The 14,458-nt window shown below is 37.5% G+C and overlaps 2 protein-coding genes across 2 annotated transcripts in view; one reads left to right on the plus strand and one right to left on the minus strand.

The window, feature by feature from the left end:
* LOC124367917 (ankyrin repeat domain-containing protein 29) overlaps positions 1–14,458 on the minus strand; it is a 90,354-nt gene that overhangs the window by 67,732 nt on the left and 8,164 nt on the right. The gene's annotated exons all lie outside the window — the stretch shown is intronic.
* Positions 9,626–14,458, plus strand: part of LOC124367916 — a 102,694-nt gene continuing 97,861 nt past the window's right edge. The window contains exon 1 of the mRNA XM_046825121.1: positions 9,626–9,814. The gene's annotated coding sequence lies outside the window, so the exon portion shown is untranslated. The remainder of the gene's footprint in view (positions 9,815–14,458) is intronic.

Here is a 14,458-nt window from a genome sequence, read left to right on the forward strand (position 1 = left end):
AGAACGTTATTTTCATGAACATCACTATCACGAGGACAGTATTGTCATGACGATCATTATCATAAAGACGTTATATTGATGTAATTCAGTCGTGTTTTGGCGGCATTATTGTATGCTGTGAGGATGAGAGAGGAATGTAAATCGTTATAGTTCGGGATGCGATACTTATTTGCCCTTCATAAGAATATAACCTAGTCTTTGTAAATAAGGAATTTTCGTCTATGAAAGGAATCGATCTGTAGACAAGTTAATTTCGGTGGGTCTAATTGGGTGAGTAGCGACAATATCAAAATACCAAATTGATACGTTGTTTATAGGTTATGTTTTCTTATCTTTTAGCCTTCACTTAAAACCGTCGAATGCTTTACAGTAATCATTATATCAAGGCTAGCCAACAAGTGTAAAAGACTGAAAACGGGATTTTTGTTGCCATTTAGTCAGTGCGTTTTTGTCTGTATTTTAGATAAACTACACGACATTAGATAATGTGATACCCCTTGGCTTCAGCAAAATCCAAATGAGCATCGTAAAAGTCGTAGAAGAGTGGCGCTCCGTGTAGCAATTTCAGTAACTACGTCGACTTATCTACTGTACGTAGTACGTTGCAACTGGCTAATAATGTCTACATGAAGTGGTATACAGTATAAATCAAATGTATACTAATTGACCACAAAAGCACGCATTGCATTACTATAAAACTATATATTTCTTATTACAACTGACAAATTTACTTTTGTTTTATAATATTTATGAAATCCAAAATTCGCGTTTGAGTTTGCACTGATGATTGAATTGATTTTGTCATTAAGGTACCTACTCATTTTTTTCAATGAAATTGCTAATTTAACAACTCATATGAGTAAAGAAATAATTGAAATACATTTATAAAAAAGATAATGCTCGCTAAATTTATTAATAATTCAAATTGTAAGTTATATTTTTAAAAATATATTTTTTACTTTTATCAAAATAGTCATGTGAATTATTCTTTATTAATAAATAAATTTTGAACTTAATATTATAAATATAATAAATATATCGGTTTACCAATACATTCATAATTGCTTATGCACGTATAATAATAGATTGAAGTAATTTAATTTTACAAACAACGGTTAGAAATTCTCTAATAATATGCATTTTATTTTACGTGATTTATGTAAGCGTATAGATCGAAGATATACTTCTTAACAAAAGCTCTTGTATTGGTTTTTTGGTGTAGGGGAGGAGATAACATTGGGACATTTAAATGTGGGGGGGGGGAGAGCAAATTAAAGTCCTAAAATATAAAATATCAACAACAGTTTTAACGCATGTCAATAAAGTTATAATCAAATTACACAAAATGAATTACTGAATAGGTATGTTTGTGTTTGGTTCTCAAAGGCATTGCCATTACAATGTGTAATTGGGACTTGGCTAGTTTCTATTTTTATTTCATGTTCTGAGGAGGCATTACGTCAATATATTTATTCTGCATGAAAGGTTTTATGTTTACTGGAAACCGCCTTTTTTTACAGTTAAACAATTATTGTTTTAAATGGTTTTGTTTTAGAATAGAATAAACATAACAGTTAGTTTTTTAACAGGAAATGGTTTTGTAGGGTTGATTTTTATTCCATGTTTTGTCATTCGAATGCAATTAATTTTGTTGTATATTTTTAAGTATTAAGAGTTAATTATCCAAAGAAATACATTTTAACATTTACTATTTTATTCATGTTTAGGATTCCATTTAGGTTAATATTATTTTTGTTTAGTTAAACGGCCTTTTTAAATTTTTTTAAAATCTTAAAAAAGGGATTTCCAACGACACCAAAGTTATACATTTTTGCTAATGTTTCCAAACGTCTGTAATACAGTAATACATACTGAATGTATGTAAGACGTATGTATGAGTGTATGTACAATTGATAGTCGACTAAAAATCTAATAAAAACTATTATTCTTTTAAATCTAAAGAGAAATTGCTGGGTTTTAAGATATTCTACGTTTAAAGGTTTTAATTAGTAATGGTTTTTGAAAATACTAATTAACAAAAAATCGTCGTCCTAACTTAATAAAAAATACCACGTTTACCTCAATAACCGAAGTCCGAAGTAGTTGAAGTTCTAATCATTAGAGTTTTTCAGGCAGAGTATTTTATTTCCGACCGAAAGTGATTTTTTTGATTTTTTCCAATAATTATACTATACTCGCCTACAGTGTAATGATACAAAAAAATCGTCATTATAACTCATTCATAAATACCTCAATCAGTGAAATCTTAATTAGCCGAACTTCTAATCAGTAGAGATTTTCCGGTGCATTTCCCGACCGTTAGTTTGATCTGTACCCGAGCAACGCTCGAAAATTGCCCTCCTTTTCTAAAGGGTTTTCGGCCGTCAGTGGCCCAATGTACCCGAAGGGGTATTTCATTTTCTCCACAGAATATAGTTGTGTCAATTATAAGCTTGAGTGAAGCTCTGTTTTGTTCTTTTTATTTCTTATCCGTTGAATCCAACATCACATTGGTGCCTTCTACTCGGCCAGAATCGAACTTCGTTAAGTTTGTAGCTATACAAGAAAATTTGTGGTACTAGAGTTGCTGTGAGAGTTTAATTTGCCTATTACATCTTTCCACTTTCTATAAGGTGTAGTTACTAAAGCTCCATATTTTTGGTATTTACCTTTTACCAGTGAATTCATTGGCAAATAACACACAAAACGTCCCCCGGATCCCCCGGTTTAGGACCCCCCCCCAACGAAATTTCTGGCTACGCTACTGGACAGCATAATATTGTAAGAAATTCTTTGTTTAAAGTTTGTTGTTGACGAGGAATGTTTGAAAGGACAACAGGATTCCGGACATTTGCCATCTACATATATAGAACAGAACGAAGGAAAATAAAAGAGTTCAAACGTACTTGTGATTCGTACTCGGGACTTATATGCTGTGCAGTGACAACGCCTGGATTGGACTCCAAGCAGCTTTTGGGTATGTTGGAACCCTCTTCTTTCCCTTCGTTCTGTTCTTTATTTTTGAATGTATTAATACCTCCCCTACCTGATGAAGAGGATAGATTCTAATCCTCGAAACGTTGTGTTCTAACTTTTGTAACCTATAACTACGGCAAATGTCCGAAATCCTGTTATCCTTTCAAACCTTCCATAGTCAATTTCCCTTCTTTACTTCTTTCTGTTCTTTATTTTTGTTATCTTTTCCATTTAGTATGTACTACCTACCCCACCTGATGAAGAGGCATAGATTCTAATCCTCGAAACGTTGTGTCATACCTTTTGTAACCTATAACTACGGCAAATATCCGATATCCTGTTATCTTTTCATTGCACGAAGGTTTTTATTAATCTATTGAAAGTGACTAATTAATTTAACAAATTAACAGCGAAGTTATACATTTATAGTCATAGTCGTTCCGGAACAATAATGGCAATACATTAGTTACAGACGATGTACACAAATATAAAGCTTGTTGGTAGAGCGATGCGCGCAGGGTTATCCTCTAAACCCCACGAGAGCGGCGCCCTACAAGCACCTGTCCACTATCTCTGTCTCTTTCGCTCTTGGTTTCGCTTAACATCTGTTCCCCAACGGACATTTAACTGTCTCACTGCCCCGTCTCTGTGTCGTCTTTTATTGAGTGGTGAAACACAAGAAACTGAGAGCGTACATTTGTTTTTTTGTTTTTTTACCTTTCCCAATAAATTGTGTCTATCAGTGGAGGACGAGTGTTGGATATCTCCAAATTAGAGGAGGCAACAAGTAAATTATACGACTATGAGATTAAAATACTTAATTATGTCGCCTAACCTTTACTCAAGAGTATAACAAATGTACAGTAATCTAACAAGCTAGTTGTCCTGTAGTCGTAGCCAGTCAGAAAATACAAAATCCCAGGACCTATATTGTGATTAAGTTCCATTTACTCAAACTTTCTCATATAAAAACTCAAAATTCAAGTACTGAAAAGACTCAAAAGCACGTGTTTTGAGTAATCATTTGTTACCACAAACAAAAATTAGTCGAAGCATTTCTGAAAAAAGGGAAACAAAACATTCATAAACGTATTTAGGATAACCTAAGAGGGATAAGAGATAATCCCTCCCCCTTTTCACGGAATATATCAAATGATAATATTAAAAATTGTAAGTTTGATAGCCATCTGGAGCATTATTATTATTATCATTATTATTGTATTTGTACAAAACGCATATAACTTAAGCGAAAATCTAACCTCTTGGTTGGGGACCACCTTAAAACATAAAAGAATTTCAAGAAAACAACACCGTATTAAAGAGAATAACAGCGCCTTGGGAAAATAGCTATATCTTAAGAACTACAAAACACATCCTCCAATTTTTACCTAGAAGTTGTACATTATAAAATGGGCTTGCAGGAGGCATATATTTTACTTAAAACTACAGGCTTGTATTTGTATTACTTAAATATTTTCATTTATAAATATTTTTTTAATTTCAAACCTATAAATCTTACAAAATTGAACGTACTGTATTAAATGTATTATCATATTGTAATGTACCTATTTAAATATACTATACAGAAGTTGTAATTCATTTAATGATTCAATGCCCTTAAATTACAATGGCTTTTTGTAATACAAAGAAACACGTATAAGTCTAAAATATCGAATTTTAAATATGTTTAACTACACAAGGAAGTGAAAATGTAATGGCTAGGTGGAATTTGAGTCATCTTAAAATCACATAGGCTATTAGGATTCTCCATTTGATAACATATATTTCTAGGTTAAATTTCAGTGCATGGATCCATTTACGAAGATCACCTACTACTATTTCTAAACATAAATTGTGCTGTAGTAAAATTACCTGTACTGTAAAGTATTTTATCTACCCATAGTTTCACAGTAGTGTTCTTAACTCTCACAATTTATGTTTACAGCAGCGGTTTTATATTATGTATGCTGGTCAGTATGGGTAGCTGCAGGGGTCGGTCCGTAAACGACAAGTTGACGCATCATAAACCTGATATTGTATGTAAAGCGAAGACGACCCGTATGTGTAATATTATATTACCTCTCAGACAGCACGGGGAGCGCCTGTTTAGGATGTATAACTATGTGGCCAAATATTCAGTCATTATAAACGACCACTACTACTGGCTCGATTTGTAATCTACTATGATGATATCACACACTTTTTTCGAATTTGTGTTCACTTGGGGTAAAGTACGTTTCGTTCAGGTCGCTGATTTATTATTGTTTTACCTGGACCGGTTTATAGAATGCAAACGTGTGAGTTTTCAGATAATTCGCCATTGTGTGTCTCATAGCACCTAATCTCATACCACCTAAAATGTTCCACAACGCCGAAATTTTATGAGAATGTTGCGTTTAGCTTAATTTCACTTTCCGCTCAGTCCAGCGCCTGAAACTGACAATGCCGTGGAGTCTGGAATCCACATCAGCCTGAAGGGATGAAAAATATTCGGCGATAATGACGTTTGAAACGCGAACCCCTTGCATCGTTTCTACAAAAGCGTTGTTTCTAGTTTACCCAGCAGCCACCCAGTGTAATCTGTAATCTGTCTGAAGAGGTCTTCTCATTGTCTCATAAGGTGCACAATTGGCACGATTTCCACGAATTCTTATAGTACCTCATTTCACAACACCTAAAACCGACGGAGTGTGACACAGCACCTAATGCAAACGTCCTATAGTGCCTAAAATCGTACTACATAAAAGCAAAGTTCAGTAGAAGGGAGGTGGTCGGTGAAGAGTTAATCCTCGGTCAATTATTCTCCGTACTTTATTATGTTTATCCTGTTCGAGCGGCCATGTAGATTTTAAGTATACCAATATGTATTTTGGGTGCCAAAGAGTTTTTGAACACAATACTTTTGAGAAAGAGGTCGCATAGCCAATACAAATCTACGAAACAGTCGTAATTTGAAATATTTGTAATATTTCAGCATCTTGGTTATTGGTCTGTAATAAGCCGTAACGTTTCCAGAACCGATTTTGCAGTCTTTCACAACGAAAGAGAACCTCCAAGAATTTGTTTGCACAACAGTATTTACAATGCAGCTATTTCGATGGACGAATTCCTTCCGACCAAGTGAGAATAAATTAATAAAGAATGCCCGATAAACAGCTGGAACAATAACTGGCCCATATAATGGGAGCGGGATGCAAATACAGCGCCTTGCCGGTTTTGCATAAGCAACAATAGGACTGGGTTGCTGACAGACTTAACCAGAATGGTTAAGTCAGTTGTTATTTCATTAAGGCCAGCGAATGCCATAACCGATTAATATTAATCAGGCCAAGTCTGGTCACACTGAGACGGCAATAAATGAGAGTTTTGGGGCTCACTATTACTGCACAGTCGGTAAAAACGTAAATCATGCATGCATTAGCACTATCTCGTTGCTGAATTATTGCTGTCTTAAAAATTCAAAAGTAGAAAAACTTGCTATTACATATAAAATCGACAAGCCTCGACACCCTTCATCCTTGTCAAATCAACTTCCATTGCCAAATCGATATTGGTTGGATAAACAATGTTTATTCACTTTCTTCATGGTGCTCCGATATACATTTTACACTAAAGACTTAAATGTGTTGAGGTTATATTCATTTTTGGTTGATTCTTGTGTGAAACAGTTTTATCTCATCTCCCAGACAATTAATTCAGGACCTTGTCGTAAAATCATAAAAATGTAAGTGAATTTTGATTTTTGTTATTATGCTTTATAATTAATAAATCCAATAAAACTGGGTTTCCACGTAAAAACATTGTGCTGTTTTAAATAAAAACTTATTTAACAGATAAACAAACAAAATAAAAAATAGACAGTTGTTTTTTATCTTTTGTTGTTCATACTAAAAGCCTTTGTAAATATATTCTAAAAAAATTAAGTAAAAAATTATTTGGTGAAAGCAACACACACTATTAATATTGTAGAGCAACCAAATAGACTAAAATTTCCTGAAAAATTGACTAATTTATCTGTATCCAAACTCATTCTATTAATATTTTAGCACACGCATACATTTTGGCCAAATCAATTCAAACATTCAGTCCTAGACAGGCTAGGGTAATTGCTTCCTCAATGGGTTAAGTAAGATTAGTTTATACCTTCAGTTTGTCTATGAAGATATGGAATATTTCAAGGACTATAGTCGTTGCTTAAACATTGTAAATCAAACATACCATAACTAAGAAACTTTACGATTGGCGTTACCAATCAAATCCGTAGAAAGAGAGAGGCAGGAGGATGTCCTAGGCGGCAAAATTGTAGGGACGGAAAAATATATAAGTTGAGTCATTGCGTCACAACTGTTCACGCTGAGTTACGCCAGTCTCCGCGAGGAGCGCTTTACTCGCGAATCAAAAAGAATATTTATATATATATATCAGCTAAGTGAGTTTGAAGGTTAACCATAGTACAAAATAGTAGAGCTACAGTAACGGTAGGTATATTAAAAGTTAGCTTGTTTATTTCTCTGTTTAGACATATAAAGCAAATTATAAATTTCTACCAAACTGAAATTCGAACTTTGAAAACTGATAACTCCGAAATTTAAGATCCGATTAAGACCAACTTTTGTGTACAAGATAAGTACAAATGTACTGCTTTTAATACGAAATTTTAGAATTACTGTATATGGAAATGTTGTTATTAAACCGTCTTAGTTTTTGATCATGTTAAATGGAGTTCTCAAAGTCACTACCTTTGTAATATTATAAACCAAACCGCTATTTAAAACAATTAATTTATAACTAAAAAAGTTTTTGTTAACTTACGCTATTGCTTATTTAAACGCACAACCGTCAGACTACCGAAGCAACACCACCCTGGACAGTAAAAATAAGTTAACGAAAATATATTTTAAAGTCCAACTTTGCTTATTTACACCTTCAAGATGATACGAGTTTCATTCCGTCTTAAAATTCATAGCGAAAAACATTTGCGAGTAATTGTAATTGTAAATCGTAATCGCGTGCTTCTGAAGTGATGATATATTCAGGATGGTATGCCAGCTCTGCACTAGCCTCTCCAGTCAAAACAAGCAGTTTTAGAACATTCTTATGTACAAGCTAGGCTGCCTTTAACACTAGGGCTGGCCACACCATGGAGGAGCAAACAGTCGGAAGCGTGTCTCTCTCGGGTCAGTTACAATTTTGTCGGACACCTAATTCTCCATGCTTTCGAATGGGTCTCTGCTCGCGGAGGGAGCGCCTGTCTTGGAATGTCATGAGCCACTTGAAACAGTGGCAGATGCCTAACTCAAATGTTCCGAGTTCCGACAACCGTCGGAAGCAAAAAGTCCGTCCGTGTGCATACAACGGCAAATGAACATAACCTCACTTTTGTCGCGAGTATCGTATGTTTGTTTCTGTTGTTTTGTGTCACGAAAATTTCAAAAGAAGTTATTGAAGAATTGGTATATTTGGTCACTCATTGTGAATAAACTTCCTATCAGTTTACCTTCGTTGGATTCTTCGTCCATTGCATTCCTAACTGATTCAGAACACCAATAAACCGGTTTCCATGAGGACAGTAACTTTGCCATAAGAATATGAAGTAAGTGTAGACTTCGTCACAACTTTGATGATATATTAATTTGGATGGGAAAGAGGTGATGATCTCTTGGTTTTCACCATTCTTTAAATTTGTTTATGCACTTCAATACTAAAGGTATTTACATTTAAAACTCTTGAGTTATCCCCAAAATCCCGCATTTTTGGGGGACATAAAGAATTGTTATAATCTTCAAATGAGAGGGGTCACATGAGATGGGTTTAAATTAGAAACTCTTGATTTATCTCCAAAATTCCGCATTTTGGGGGGAGGGCATAAAGAATTGTTATAATCATCAAATAAGAGGGGTCACATGAGATGGGTTTAAATTAGAAACTCTTGATTTATCCCCAAAATCCCGCATTTTTTTTGGGGGGGGGACATAAAAAATTGTTGTAATCATCAAATGTGAGGGGTCACATGAGATGGGTTTAAATTAGAAACTCTTGATTTATCCCAAAATCCCGCATTTTTTTTGGGGGGGGGGGCATAAAGAATTGTTATAATCATCAAATGAGAGGGGTCACATGAGATGGGTTTAAATTAGAAACTCTTGAGTTATCCCCAAAATCCCGGAATTTGTTTGGGGGGGGGGGGCACAAAACATTTTCAAAATCATCAAATGAGAGGGGTCACTTGAGATGGGTATACATTTGAAAGTCTTTAGTTATCCCCGAAATCCGACGTCGAAACATTTTGGGGGAATTTACTAAATCATCAAATGAAACTTCCTTTCTACATTGCACCAATACTCAAAGGATATCTCCTCATATAACATTTTTTTTTAAAGTAGAGGGATGGTCCTGACTTTTTATTCACTCTGTATACGATGATATACAACTAACAAGTGTATAGACCGAGCAAAAAGTTTTAAAACGTACCAAACCGGAATGTTGACAAATGCAGCGAAGGTGGTGCCACTAATTATACTATTGAATTACTGCATTACAATATCTACATGTGGCTGTTCAGTTGGAGACCAGTTTTCCCCTCCCCCCGCCCACTCTAGTCGCTTCGCTCGGCCGGTCCCAACTCAATGTCGGCTCTTCAGTGGTCCTCGTGCCCCGACGCGGTAAGGTTGCGGCGTCTTCATTCCACGTGTTGTTTTTTTACTCTAATCCCAGTTTTTGCTGAACCGCTTCGTTATTCGCCCTGGAGCATTTTTATGCGCGCGTGCGCGTGGTGGAATTCTAGTGAAGTGTTTTGTGTTTTTCAAGTCGCCGTCGAGAATTGGATTACCTTTTTTCGGTAAGTTTGGAAATATATGTGCGTAGTAATTTTATTTTTAAACTTAATTGCGTTCTTTTTTTATAAACACGAGCCAACGACTAGGAAAATCGCGGTATCCCAACTCCAAGAACGAAGTATTGCCACAATAATGTACGTTACAGTTACATTTAACCTCACAACCTTTTATTAATTTTAGAGAAAAATACACATTTTTGAAACATTTCTTTGTACAGGTGTAATCATTTTGTATTAGGATTTATCATTATTATTTCCTCTGTTTTTCTCACAATTTGACAATGTTATTGATCTTTTTTCCTGATAATGAAATAACAATGCATCATGACATCTCCTATTTTTTTAATTTTTAAAATTCTAATATTTTAAACTTTGTATTTATTTCACTTGACATCAGTACATGGCGATGTTATGTTATAATTAGAAGGAAACTGACAAATTTGGTTTGATCAAATGGGTAAGTAACACGTTAGTAGAATGGATACTGAAGGGAACGCAGTACCGGAATGTGGTATATTCCGGTGTTCCAACAACGCATTTATATCTGTTAAAATAATGCTCGAAGGAATCCATCAGCACGTATCAGAATCAGTGACGTACCAATATTTAAATTAAGGTGGGGGGCACTAAAGAATGTGAGAACAGGAATGTGGGTTGTGTATGTATATAAAAGCGATCAATAAATTGAATTATCTTGCGTTGTAAAATCCTACTCACCTAGTACTTTTATGATTACTGAAGTTAATAAGATAAAAAATCATTTTGAGTGTAACAGAACTTAGAACTGGTTTGAACCGAATTCCTGACGAAATCGAATTACAAAATGATTCCCTCCCCCCCCCAACCCAACCCCTACAAATACAATGCCACTTTTTATACGGCGACTATGAACCCTTTCCTGTAGTGGTGAGGTCCGGGTGATTATTGTAGTGCTGAGGTCCGACCGGATGATTATTGTAGTGTTGAGGTCCGGATGATTATTGTAGTGTTGAGGTCCGGGCGATTATTGTAGTGCTGAGGTCCGGGCGATTATTGTAGTGTTGAGGTCCGGGCGATTATTGTAGTGTTGAGGTCCGGGCGATTATTGTAGTGTTGATCCGGGCGATTATTGATCCGGCTGATTCTGTAGTGCTGAGGTCGGGCGGTGTTGTCTTGCTGAGGTCCGACCGATTCCTGTAGTACTGTGATCCGGGCGATTATTGCAGTGCTGAGGTGCGGCTGATTCCATGTAGTGCTACAGGTCGGGCGTTGTTGTCTTGCTGAGATCCCTTCCGATCCCCTCCTAAGGCCTTATTCTGTCCGCCCTCATGGGCCACTGGCCTGTGCGAGGATCTTTATCAAACAGAATAAGGGGGAGAGTCGATACAGTACAGAGTCGATGGTACTGATAAAAAGTGCAATGGTCACTGACCAGGATTTGAAACCTGCGGCTACCTCTAACTCAGACCCAAAGTCCAACGGACTAAAGACGTTTCACACCGCAGTCACACTATGCCACGTTACGTAACGTGGCAGATGTCGCGTACAGTTCACACCGCCACCGACGTCTGTCACATACTGGGACATTGTTTCAGCTCTGTCAGTCGGTTTAGTTGAAAGCAGGTAACATGACAAGTGGGTGCCTCGGTTGGATAGTAGTTCGAGTAGTGAAGAGGAACTCATGCAGTTGTGTTTCGCACTTGTCCCCCCCCCCCCCCCCCCCCCCCCCCCCCCCCCCCCCCCCCCCCCCCCCCCGAAGCACTGGGTGCACCGTATCAAACCACTAGAACATACTTACTATGTTTGTTCCAGTTGCTCTGCTATTTCACCCCATGATGTGAGTCCTTTAAGTAATTCCTGTCCTCTATACTCCTCCAAATCTGTATTCCACAGCAGTGGACGCGTTCTGACGGCTTCTATTCAATTAACTGTTCCACAATAAATACACAAAAATAGCAATCCAGCTTCTTGATTCTTGTAAAGAGTTACAGCACGATTCTGCGCGACAGGTCTGGTCATGCGCGCTGGTGGGGTTTTGGCGAGCCAGTGCGCATTTCGCGAGGCCACTGGACGTCGACAGATGTTTTGAAAAGATCGCTCTCGGGAGCGATTCCGCAGATTCGTCTGTCGACGTCTGTGATGTCTGTGAGGTTCTGCGAGGTCGGTGGTGAATTACCCATTTAAAACTATGGAAACAAGCATATCCTTTGAAAAATCTGTCACGTTACGTAAAGTGACAGATGTCGCGTGACAGACGTACACTTCACACCAGGTACGTACCGACAATCTGGCACTAACAAAACATCCGCGCAGTCCAGTCAGCTCAAACACAGCCTAGACGTAAGAACAAGTCGACAAAAAGTAGCGACCAAGCCGCGTCGTCAGATGCATTGTTTCTGCTCTGTCCAGTCGGTTTAGTTACAGCAGGTAACATGGCAAGTGGTTCATGGTGCGATAGCGCGTTTACTAAAAAATGTTTTGCCTTGGTTGGATGACGGGCGATAGTTTTAGTTCGAGTAAGTGAAGAGGAACTCATGCTGTTGTATTCGGTTACAAACCGAATGCACTGGGTGCACCCTATCAACCAAAGATGGGAACAGTGCGGCGAGTATCATCATCTGATGAAGGATTTGGAGCTAGATGATGACAGATTCACAACATACTCACGGCTATCTAAACCTGAGTATGAAGAGATCTTAACATTTGACATGTAACGATATTAGTATAAAAAAAAGATACCAACTACACAAGATGTTTTTACAGCACAAGAGAAAGATTTGGCGCTATGCTACAAGGTAAGTTTACTAATCTTAACAACGAAAGAAGAATTTTCAACTATAGACTTTGTAGATGTAGAAGAGTAGTTTGTAAAATGCTTTTCGCATTCTTTCTTGCACAAAGATGGCGTATCCACTTCAAACCCTAAAACTGTAAGCAGCACTTAGTAAACATGATAGTCAAAGCAACAGCCTGTCCTCCACAAATTTATCTTTGCTCAAAGGGATCATTTTCTCCAGTAGTGGAAATTTTAGAAGCTTATGACAAAGCATGGAAACCTATTCCTTGTTATGGGTGCTCAGGCCCCATCTAAAGAAGCTACCGAGATAAGAAATCACTTTGTTAAATACTTCATGTCCAAAGAAGGAGTGTGCCATGGCAGTGGCGGAACCACCATCCTAATGAATAATCGAACAAACAACAATTAATTCTTCTAACAATTTGTATGTATTCTGGCTCTTGTGTATGATTAATATTAAAAAAATATGTTTTGCTTTACAGTTTGTGGCATGTAGTAAGAATGATTATTCTACTGTCTCTGTATATGAACAGTAATTTAATATGTAATTTCCGTTATTGAATCACTTTCGTATAAACATAATGGCCAATTTGTATTTAACATGCATGTTTGTGTTTTCTTTTTTTTTAAGTCGTGTTTTTTATAAAACCCTTGCGAGATTTTGTACTAAATTTAATTTGGGCTGTTCATTAAAGAGTAATAAATGACACAAATTTATGCTAATATTAAAGCCAGTGAAATAGGTATTAACACGCATTTTTTGTGGTTCAATATTATCTAAACTATACTCAATGTGAAGGGTTATTTGGATAGTTTTTACGCTTGAACAAGTACAATTAATGAACTACTTACTATTTTGTTCCAGTTGCTCTGCTATTTCACCCCATGCTGTGTCCTTTAAATTCCTGTCTCTATACTCCTTCAACATCTGTATTCCACAGCATTGGATGCGTTCTGAAGGCTTCAATAAACTGTTCCATAATAAGATAACAAAAATAAAGCAATCCAGCTGCTTGTAAAGAGTTACAGTAGCACAAAACTGCGCGACATGCGCACCGCGGGTTGCGTAAAGCCAGTGCGCATGCGCGACACACACAGGCCACATGTTGAGGAGGGACCGACGTCGACAGATGTTTTGAAAGAAGATCGCTCTCGGAGCGATTCCGCAGCTTCGTCTGTCGACGTCTGTGGGTGTCGGTGTGAGGTTCTGCTGCGAAAGGTCGGTGTGAATTACCCCATTCTATAAAACTATGGAAACAAAAACCTTTTGAAAAATCTGTCACGTTACGTAATATGACATAGTGTGACCGCGTGTGTGAAAACGGCCTTTAGACATCCACTCAGGCCATCTGGGCCAATCGCCACTACCCCCAACCGACCGATTCCTGTAGTGCCGTGGTCGGGCGGTGTTGTAGTGCTGAGGTCCGACCGATTCCTGTAGTGCTGTGATCCGGGCGATTATTGTAGTCCTGAGGTCCGGCTGATTCTGTAGTGATATGGTCGGGCGGTGTTGTAGCCCTCAGGTCCGACCGATTTATGTAGTGCGGTGATCCGGGCGATCTATTGTAGTGCTGAGGTCCGGGTGATTATTGTAGTGTTGAGGTCCGAAAGATTATTGTAGTGCTGAGGTCCGGGTGATTATTGTAGTGTTGAGGTCCGAAAGATTATTGTAGTGTTGAGGTCCGGGCGATTATTGTAGTGTTGAGGTCCGGGCGATTATTGTAGTGTTGAGGTCCGAGTGATTATTGTAGTGTTGAGGTCCGGGTGATTATTGTAGTGCTGAGGTCCGGGCGATTATTGTAGTGTTGAGGTCCGGGCGATTATTGTAGTGCTGAGGTCCGGGCGATTATTGTAGTGCTGAGGTCGGGGCG

Source organism: Homalodisca vitripennis, chromosome 8 (assembly GCF_021130785.1).
Source record: "Homalodisca vitripennis isolate AUS2020 chromosome 8, UT_GWSS_2.1, whole genome shotgun sequence".
Classification (NCBI taxonomy): Eukaryota; Metazoa; Arthropoda; class Insecta; order Hemiptera; family Cicadellidae; genus Homalodisca; species Homalodisca vitripennis.